This window comes from Colius striatus, chromosome 6 (assembly GCF_028858725.1).
Source record: "Colius striatus isolate bColStr4 chromosome 6, bColStr4.1.hap1, whole genome shotgun sequence".
Classification (NCBI taxonomy): Eukaryota; Metazoa; Chordata; class Aves; order Coliiformes; family Coliidae; genus Colius; species Colius striatus.
Genome location: NC_084764.1, coordinates 44,984,495 through 44,994,767, shown reverse-complemented (window position 1 = coordinate 44,994,767; position 10,273 = coordinate 44,984,495).

The window sequence follows — 10,273 nt, the reverse complement described above, 5'->3', positions numbered from 1 at the left end:
ACCGTGCTGCTCCCACCCTGGTGAGACCCACCGGGGCTCAGCACAGCCACCGCGTTTGTCCCTCCTGCGGCGGCCTCAGAGTGCAGGACAACGGCCAGCACTGCAGGTTTGTCCCTGGGAGCTTCCAGACAAGGCTGTTGGAAAGCAAGGGTAGTCCAAACACCCTAAATGCAGTGCCACAGCCTTAAGCTGAACGTGACTTAGGGTAGAGCTTGGTCATGTGAGCTCATCCCAGGGGTGGAAGCCCTGGGACAGCTCAAGGATGACCAATGCCTGACACACATTCTGCTGTTGCTCTGGAAAATCCTCTGTGAGCTGTGCCAGTAGCATCCAGCCCTAGACTGGGTCACACTTCACTCCCGGGAGTCTGTGACCCATTTCCCAGGTCTGGTTCCTTCTCTGCTGAAGTAGCAAGAAATCATGCTGTGCCTTTGGTAACGAAGCCAGGCAAAGGACTTGCTAACCTTTAAACTAAGGTAACTGCTAACCTCCCTAGCCTCTCTGATTCACAGGGAGAGGAGTTAACACTGTGACGTTTCTCTACATAGCTCAAAATTAGTGCTGCTCTTATTCCCATTAGGCTGTTTTGCAAGCCTATACTTGACCCACAGCCCATCTTCAGTGTTCACTCTCCCATTGCTTCTATCAATGATACCCCATTCAGATCAGCTTGAGAGAGAGTTTTGTTTCCTATTGAAACAGGATGAATCTCTAGCTCCCTGTGTACTCTCTTACCCTTAAAAATGCCTACCACAGTTGAAAATCAAAAGGGGCAAAAAAGGTAGCCTTGCAAGCATGGAATGTCAATGTTTTTCACCAATATTTTTTGCCTGAAAATGTTGCCGATAGTGTCACTTCTTACCTTAGCCTGATTTAATGATTTGAGGTTACTCAGTACCACAGTTGCATGAAATGACATGAGCTAGAAAACACCAGCTGAACAAGCTGCAAACCCAAAACCCTCTCACTTGACTGTTGGAAAGCTTTTCATTGTTTTCCTCCTAAAGTGATCTGAGTGCAAACTTTTGAATGCCTAAAGGTCCAAAGCAGGTTGAGTGGAAGGAGTATGGCATAAAGGTAAGCAGCTGGAGTTTCACCACTTTACTTTTTACAGGTCAGCTCTCAGGAAGCACTAATGGTTTCTTCACCATTGCTCCAGGAGGAGGTTGCTGTTCTCCCATAAAGCTGCAGGGCCCAACCCAGTAAATGGACTTTAATCCAAGTCGAGGTTATTATATGTTTCTATAAGGAATGAATTGTTCAAAGGGCAGGTGCATCAGTATCTCAGCCTAAATCTTTAATTGGTTCAAATGTTTTGGCTTGTTCATAGTGGTGGTGGAGAAGCCAAAGATGATGTGAACATGATGACACCCTTCTGTCACTTCCTGCTCAGGAGTGCCCAAGGTGAATAATAATGCAAACTAGTGGGACAGCAGGGAAAACAAATATGATTGCATCCCCAAAAGCTTATCCAATAGGCTAGTGCTACTTTGTATGGTAAGTCACACGTTGTCTTCCTGTAGCTTGTGACCACAGGCCCAACCTGACCACATGAGAAGAACAGAAAGCTTTTCTTTCCCCAACATCTTGGCACTTCTTTTTGAGGATGGAATTTTGTGTTTTATGTTTCCATAATAAGCCAAACACATTATACTAGTTTAAGAGTAATTGAAGGTGCCAGACAAACAAGAAATGGCAGCTTTAGACCACCTCCTGGAACTGGCAGAGGTATTTATCAATTTCACTTGGCACCATTGGTTTTATAGCATCCTAGTAAAGTGCAAACAGGCTTACAATGATTCACAGAGGAAATGGAGGGAGAGGGTGGGTTAATGTCACCTGGCAATAACAGCCCTTTAACGACTACTATAATGTCTGTGTACTCTAGTGATTCATGTACTCACTAGACATCATGGCAATTCAAATGTGCTTGTTACAGTCAGGTTCTCAAGGCTGTAAGCCATCCTTTCTTCACCATTTTCCTCAGCTGGTTCAGGATTTGAGAAGCCTAGCTGACAGAAATTTCTAACTCTCAACAGGAGGAGTGTTACTTCCAATTACTAACTCTGTGCAGGGTATAATCAAATATCTCATTCAAGTAGGTTTAAGTATACACCATGCTCACCTCCAGCATTCCAGCTGGCAATTTCCAGGGTAAAAATCCTTTACTTCACTGAGGATATGACCTACAATATGCATCTCTGAAACAAGACATACCAGTCCTGTCTTCCACACAGCCATGAAGACTCACACTTCTCCACCCAAAGGTGCCTTTCCACCAACTGGCTTCCTGGTATGAATGTATTTTTGCTATGCATCCCAGCTACTTCCTCCCACCTTGGTGAAAGGGTGACACAGTGAATGCAGCAGAATCCTCCACTTGTGTTTCCCAGCGGCTTGTGCCAGCCTCAAGAGCAGGCTTGGTGTTTGAGGCATCTTAATTCTGCCCCAATTTGCAGGCCTTATCTCCTCTTTCTCTCATTTCCACAGACTAATCTTAGTTAAAGTTTTGTTGGGACATTGTCTCTCTAAATAATGTGTTTTCTCCTCTGAGTAAGGAGTTCTGTGTCCCATGGCAGACTTCCATTCTCAGTCTCTCGGCTACCTACGTTCTTCTCTGCCTGTATAAATTAGCCTTTCCTTCATAGTGACTTGGATTACCTGAAGCTGTGTATTGGCTTGTTCAGAAAGCATTTTGCAGTCATTTTCAGTTGGATGTCACGCTCTGACTTGATGTAACTGGTGACAAGGTTTACAGTGTGAGGGACTTTATCGAACAAAGTCAAATTTTCATAGGTAGTGTTGTTTGTAGATGAGCTGTGTCATCAACACACACCCTCACTGGACTTAGCTCAGGGGAATAACTTGCTAGAGAGCCTTCCATCCTTATTTGTGCTCACCCTTCCCTGGCTCGTTCTGCCTTTCTCTTTGCTCTGAGTTAACTCTACGTCAGATCTGTGAGTTGAATTGTCCAAAGGTGCTGAGGAGCTGGCACAACAGAATCTTAGGGTGAGAAAGACATTTTCCTTTTGCCTGTGGTAAGTTGTTGGATACACTTGGTCCCGTTATGAGTAATCCACCCTTTAGGTAACACAGTGCTTTCATGCCAACTGGCACAATAGCTGCATTTGCCCGGCATTCAGCAAATCCTGATGGATGTAGGTTGGTTCATAGTGTCTCTGCTTGGGACATGAACAGTGAGGTTCAAAGTCATTGATAGCTCCCTAGGAGACCGGCTTGCTTCTGCCCAGGTTCATCGCTCTGCGCGGAGCTGCGGCTGGGTCCCCCGGTCAGCCGTCACGGCAGGGCGAGGAGCCCCTCCGCAAGCCGGGGGCAGCGGGGAGCGCGCAGGGAGAGCCGGCACAACCCGGGACCACCACCACCACCAGCAGCAGCACCACCAGCACCAGCACCAGCACCACCAGCACCACCAGCACCAGCACCACGCCGGCTTTGCATGCGCACGGCACCCGCGCTCCCAGCCCGCGCCGGTGCTGGCCAGACGGCCGCGTGGCTGAAGGGCCCGACGGCAAAAGCTCTGAGGTAGCCCCTGCCCCGGGACAGGCTCTGTGGTAGCCCCGCTCCGGGGCAGGCTCTGTGGTAGCCCCGCTCCGTGGCAGGCTCTGTGGTAGCCCCGCTCCGGGAGAGGCTCCGTGGTAGCCCGTGCCCCGGGGCGGGCAGCGCAGCGGCGCGGGGGCAGCGGGGTCAGGCGGCCCGGCCGCCGCCGGCAGAGCCCTCAGCAGCCGCGAGCGTGCGCCGCCCCCTGCCGGCGGGACCCCGCAGCAGCAGCCGCCGGCAGCCGGGCCACGGGGACCCGGCACACTCCGCCGCCGCTGCCGGCTCCGGCCCGAGGACCCGGCGCCCTCCGCTCCCGCCGCCGCTGCTCCGAGTCCCCGCAAGGAAACCCTGAGGCGGCTCGGGCGGCCCCGCCTGGCAGCAACCGCAGCTCCGCAGTGCCCGGCCTGGGAACGGCTGTGGCGCCAGCACTGGTAACCGCACTCCTTGCAGCCGTGACTTGGGAAGGGCTGACCGCGGGGGAGAGCTAGACCTGATCTGGTAGCACTCGAGCATTTTGCCCCCCTTAGAAATACGTGCTTAAGGAACTGGTAAATGTTTTGGTGTGATCTGTTGTACCCGGTGTAAAGGGGAGAAGCTGGAACACAAAAAGTTCCATTTAAACAGAAGGTGAAACTGTTTCAGTGTTGGAGTGAGGGAGCCCTGGCCCAGGCTGCCCAGGGAGGGTGTGGAGGCTCCTGCTCTGGAGGGCTTCAAAACTCACCTGGGCACGTTCCTGTGTGACCTGATCTAGGTGGGAGCTGCTTTGGCAGGGGATTGGACTGGATGAGCTCTGAAGGTCCCTTCCAAGCCCACTATGCTGTGATTCTATGATCATTAGCTGGAAGCTTAACAAATGCAGGCCTGCTGTAATGAACAAGTACAGAGCGTACGTAGAAAGACTGACTGCTTTTGCAGCATTCCAGTGAAAACGATTTCCTCTTCTACATGAATATTTCTTCTCCCTCTTACATTTTCACAGAGCTTCTTCAGAGAATCACAATCTTTCTGGAAAGTAATTTATTGCACAAAGCGGTTCATATTGTTTGGAGGATTTGCAATTGCTTTATGGCGTGAGACATATTCGCTGTTCTGCATCCTAAGTACTTATCCCACGAATACTTTCTGCTGCTCTCCCTGCAGCCTTGGCATGTCAGGAACATATTTTTACCAGCATTCCGGTACAAACACCTGAAGGGAGGGTATTAACGAGACTTCTCTTCCACAGCAAAAACGTTATAGACAAAAAGTAGCAACATTTGTAATGGCTTATCCGAATGTGAGAACCAAAGGGGTTGCCTCTCAACAGAGAGTGTCAGGATTATGAGAGAAGATGGGTCCTTTGTAGAAAGGCACCAGATTAAGTTGGATTTCTCTCCTCCCCCTCTAAGTGTTGATGGATCTCCTTTGCTAAACCCCCATGCTGCTGTCCATGGCCAGGATGGCAGTGCTCAGACCACAGCTGACCCTGGCAGATCTGCTCTTTCAAATCTAGTTCCTCATACTTGGGTTTCAACTCAATATACTTAAACCTGATTTATTTCAGTGCTGTTGAGCTCACTTCTGACAACAGGAGTGACACGGGGTTAAGAGAGGTGCTTTGTTCAGCCCCTTGAAGTTAAGAGACTGAGCTTTGAGTAGAGGGAAAAAAGCCACTTGAAAATGGCTGTGTGCATGTGTATGTGTGCATGTGCCTACAAGGAGAACGAGTTCCCTCTGTAGGGCATAGCTAGTGTAGAGTAACTTTGATAACAAACTGCTAAATTCCAAAGATCACGTCAGTCTTTTAGTCTGTGTTTATATTGTAACAACATATTGCACCAACAAGAGTGTGGCCAGCAGGGCGAGGGAGGTTCTCTTCCCCCTCTGCTCTGCCCTGGTGAGGCCTCAATCTGGAGTCCTGTGTCCAGTGCTGGGCTGCCCAGCTCCAGAGGGACAGGGAACTGCTGGAGAGAGGCCAGTGCAGGGCCAGCAAGATGCTCAGGGGACTGGAGCATCTTCCTGATGAGGAAAGGCTGTGGGACCTGGGGCTGTTTAGTCTGGAGGAGACTGATGGGGGATCTTATTAACAGTTACAAGTATCTCAATGGTGGGTGTCAGGAGGTTGGGGCAGCACTTTTTCTATTGTATCTAGCAACAGGACAAGGGGTGATGGGATGAAGCTGGAACACAAACAGTTCCATTTAAACATAAGAAAAAACTGTGTCAGTGTTTCAGTGAGGGAGCCCTGGCCCAGGCTGCCCAGGGAGGCTGTGGAGGCTCCTGCTCCGGAGGGCTTCAAGCCCCACCTGGACACGTTCCTGTGTGACCTCATCTAGGTGGGAGCTGCTGTGGCAGTGGAGTTGGACTGGATGAGCTCTAAAGGTCCCTTCCAGTCCCCACCATTCTGTGATTCTATGAAAGCAGAGTGCTGCAATGCCTCAACTATCCTATATCTTCTTGTACTATGAGCAGCACTGCTGATTCCACTCCAGGTAGTCTGCATTTAACCAACGCTTTAGGCCTAATCACGACACTGGGCATCCCATGAATTGCAAAATAAAATTACTAGTAAAAATAGCTTACAAAGGAGGTGGAGCCATACTCTTCTGCTGATGCACAATGAAGGCAACTGAAGCCACAGGCACAAACTGGAATATGGGAAAATTTACTTAAATGACTTCTTTAGTCTGAGGGTGGTCAAACAGGGGAACAAGTTGCCCAGAGCGGCCATGGAGTCACCATCCTTGGAGACAATTCAAAGCCTGACTGAACACAGCCCTGAGCAACCTGCCCTACTTGACCCCACTTTTGAGCAAGGGTTTGGGCTAGACAAAGATCCCTTACGGCCTCAGCTCTTCCATGATCCTGTGAAACTGAAAACATCAGTTATTCTTGTTTAAAGCCCAAGTTTAGTATCCTTTCAGACAAACTGAAACAAAACATGAGTTTGAAAAATTACCCATGTATGTCAGCTGTGCACACTGAACAGGGGCAGAAACCTGTCTTCAAAACATTTACACTGACGCAACTTTCCACCCTACAAGAACCCAGCACATATGACCATCTGTAATAACTGATGCCAAGCATGTGCAGAAACCAAGAGCTGAAGGAGGCTCTGAGGAGTAAGAAATGTCTTGCAGAGCATGCATCTTGTCTTCTTTCCCTGTAGGTACAAATATTACTTGGACCGGCCAGCTTGAAGAAAGATGTCAGGGACAAGTTAATGCAGCTGGCAAGCTACTTCCAATTATCAGAAACGGGTGCTGTGAGTTAATCAGTTGGGCCCTGAGTGATCACATGGGTGGAAGCAGCATATAAGGAAGTAGCCAGCAAATGTAGGGTGGCTTTGAGTCAACTCTGTTGGTTGCACTATGTTGTCTGTGTATGTCTCTGTATGTGCATTACCCAGCTTCTCTACCTCTTTGGATGAATATTGCTTGCACCATTACAACCTTTCCTTCCTTCATCCCTCCCTTTCTTTTCTACCCTCCTTCTTTCTCCTTTCTTTTCCCATCTTATCTATGTGTGTTTTCTGTCTGTCCATCTTGGACATGTTACTGCTGGCTCGGGGATATGGGAATGGCAACATTTTTCCCCAAGACTGTGTACCAGAATTAAAAGAGCTGAGCTCTCAGTAACCCAGAGCTTTCTAACTGTTCCAATCCACAACGGTACAGTGCTACTGTACTGCTTTGTGCTGGCTTTGCAGCTGTCATCCCTTTGATTCCTGAGTTCTTCCCTTGTCGTTTTCCAGCTGCTGGGGAAAGGCAGATACATGAGCCAGTTAAGTACAACAGAAAGAAACGCTATGAAGACAGTAGAAGCTGAGTTTGCCACGAGAAAACTCACGTGGTTTTGCTCTTTCATTTAGATACAGGACTTGAAACTGCTACCAAGAACTCTGTAGTGCCAAGAAGAGAGAGAAAAAAACAATGCTGGTAGGTGTGTGCATGGGGAAAGTTAGAAACTAGTTTCTGCAGACTGTTGGTAAGACTACAATTTTAAGGAAAGAACTAGAAAAAAAACCCCAAACATTTAAATCTGAGGCTTCTAGAGCTTGTAAAGAATATATATTATAGAGTCATAGAAGGGTGGGGGTTGGAAGGGACCTTTAGAGATCATCCAGTCCAACCCACCTGCTAAAGCAGGTCCCACCTAGATCAAGTCACACAGGAACACTGTGAAAGGCTTTTAATATTTAAAATAAGGGGTTTTCTACCCCCTAATTTTTAAATATGGCTGAGACAGAAGCTGGAGTTCTGAGGATGGGGAGCAAAATGGGGTGTGCAGGGCAGGAAGATAGATTATCAAGGGAGTAACTTCTGTTGCTACTTGGACAGAGGACAAAGTTTGCTATTGAACGCTTTTTCACTGGGCAGCTTTCACATCTCTGTTATTGCTTGTTGCTGTATTCTCATCAAGCAGCTAGAAAAATTATGTATGACTGCAAAGTGGATGAAAAATAATCATCCAGTACTTAAGTAAGTCATCTTGTTCAGGGTGAAGAGAACTGTGTAATGGATGGAACACAGAGCTGATGAATATTTGTATTTGCACAGTGTAACATTTCTCACTGGAAAAATAATGAAATGTCAATGTGGCAGGAAAACATTAAAACATTGGCTTTAAGCCACAGCATGGGAAAAAGTAGAAAACACTTGCAATATTCAAAGTAAGGTGGTTCTGAAGCTTACAGACTTAAAAGTGCCTCGTGGCCAGGGCCAATGGCATCCTGGGGTGTATGAGTAGGGCTGTGGGCTGTAGGTCAGGCTCTACTCTGCCCTCGTGAGACCACATCTGGAATATTGTGTCCAGTTCTGGGCCCCTCAGTTGCAGAACAGGGAGCTGCTGGAGAGAGCTCAGCGCAGGGATACAAAGGTGATGGGGTGGAGCATCTCCCTTGTGATGAGAGGCTGAGGGAGCTGGGGCTCTGCAGCTTGGAGGAGACTGAGGGGTGACCTCATTCATGGTTACAGACACATAAAGGGTGTGAGGAGGCTGGAGCCAGGCTGTTCTCAGTGATGGCCAGTGACAGGACAGGGGGCAATGGGGACAAGCTGGAACAGAAGAGGTTCCAAAGAAACACAAGGAAAAACTTGTTCCCTGTTGTGGTGAGGGATCACTGGCAGGGGCTGCCCAGATGAGCTGTGGAGTCTCCTTCTCTGGAGACATTCCAACCCACCTGAATGAGTTCCTGTGTGCCCTGCTCTAAGTGGTGCTGCTCTGGCAGGGGGGTTGCACTGGATGAGCTTTTGAGGTCCCTTCCAGCCCTTGAGACTCTGTGGGTCTGTGACTGAGTGCATGTCTAGATGCAGAAGGCATTAATATTTTCTCTAGGCAAGTTTAGAATAAAAACTCTGAGTCGTGCATTTTTCACTAAAAGAAGAGAATGAACTCCACAATGAGTCACTGGTTTTAACTACATTTCACTTTTACTGGGGGACAAGGGAGACCTGATCCTGATTTTGAGATATTCTTATCTTTAAAGCACTGGGTCTTTTTGTGTTTTTAAAGTTACGGGCATTCTTTTTCCCACTTTGTTACATTTGCCCTCCCAACTATAGACAGAGGGGTAGATTTTTATATGTAACAGCCTGGAAACCTCTCTACGGGATCTAAAAAGGAGCCTTTTGGTTTGTGAGAACTTTGCAGTGATAAATTACAACTTGTAGTTTGTAACAACTGGAGTATGACTGGAGAAAAGGGATTTCCAGATTTCCACATGTAAATGTGGTGTTATTTCTAATAGGAAATTATCTCCTAATCTCATCATTGACCCACAGCTGAACATTGGTGTCATAGAATGGCTTCAGCTGGAAGAGAGCTTTAAGCTCATGGAGCCCAGCCTTTGCACCAGCCCTATCACCCACCTCAGTGGAACATCCACCCAGCTCTGAAACCCCTCCAGGGACAGTGACTCCAGCACCTCCCTGGGCAGCCCCTTCCAATGCCTGACAGCCCTGCCTTGAGACCTGGACTAGACTTTGAGAACATCTAAGGTAAAAAAGAAAGCATTTCTTAGCAAGAATGTTTGATCTGATTTTATGTTGTGGCAATCTGGGATGCAGGCAAGCAAAGCAGCAGTATAGTGAGAGCTGGAGACAAACATGGGATGTATGCTTGCAGCAGCCTCAAAAATACTTACGAAGTATATATATATACTTGTAGCTAACAGTGGCTTAACATTCAAGGGGAAGGAAAGGTGGAGTTTATAGCAGAGAAAAAGATGAGGAACAGAAGATGATCTTGTCACGAGTATGAAAGCTCTGTGGAGCTTCAACTCATTTTAAACTCCTTATGTTGTCATGAAGAAAACATTTCTCTCTTTTGCAGATTTGAATACTTTCAGAGATACTGAAGATAGTATGTGGTCCTTTTGAAGGGCTTTTCATCACTGCCTTTTGGGAACATTTTACAGTGAGATCTTAGGAGGCTCAGTCAGTGGCTCTGTACCACCTTCTTGTGAATACTTTTGCAGCTGCTTTGTCAAGACAGCCAGCTGTATCTTTGCAAATACCGTTCCTGATGTATACACACGCAGGCTGACCCTTTACAAAACTAACAATCAAATGAGTGCAAAATACCGACGAGAAGCGTTTTCCTTTCAGCAGCTCTCCACAGGGGAAGGTTCCTCGGCGGCGGTAAGGAGGGGACGGCCCGTGGCAGCAGGCAGAAGGGGAAGTTAAGTGGGGTGTGACTGGAGCACAAAGCTGCTGTATTCGCCAAACACACATGG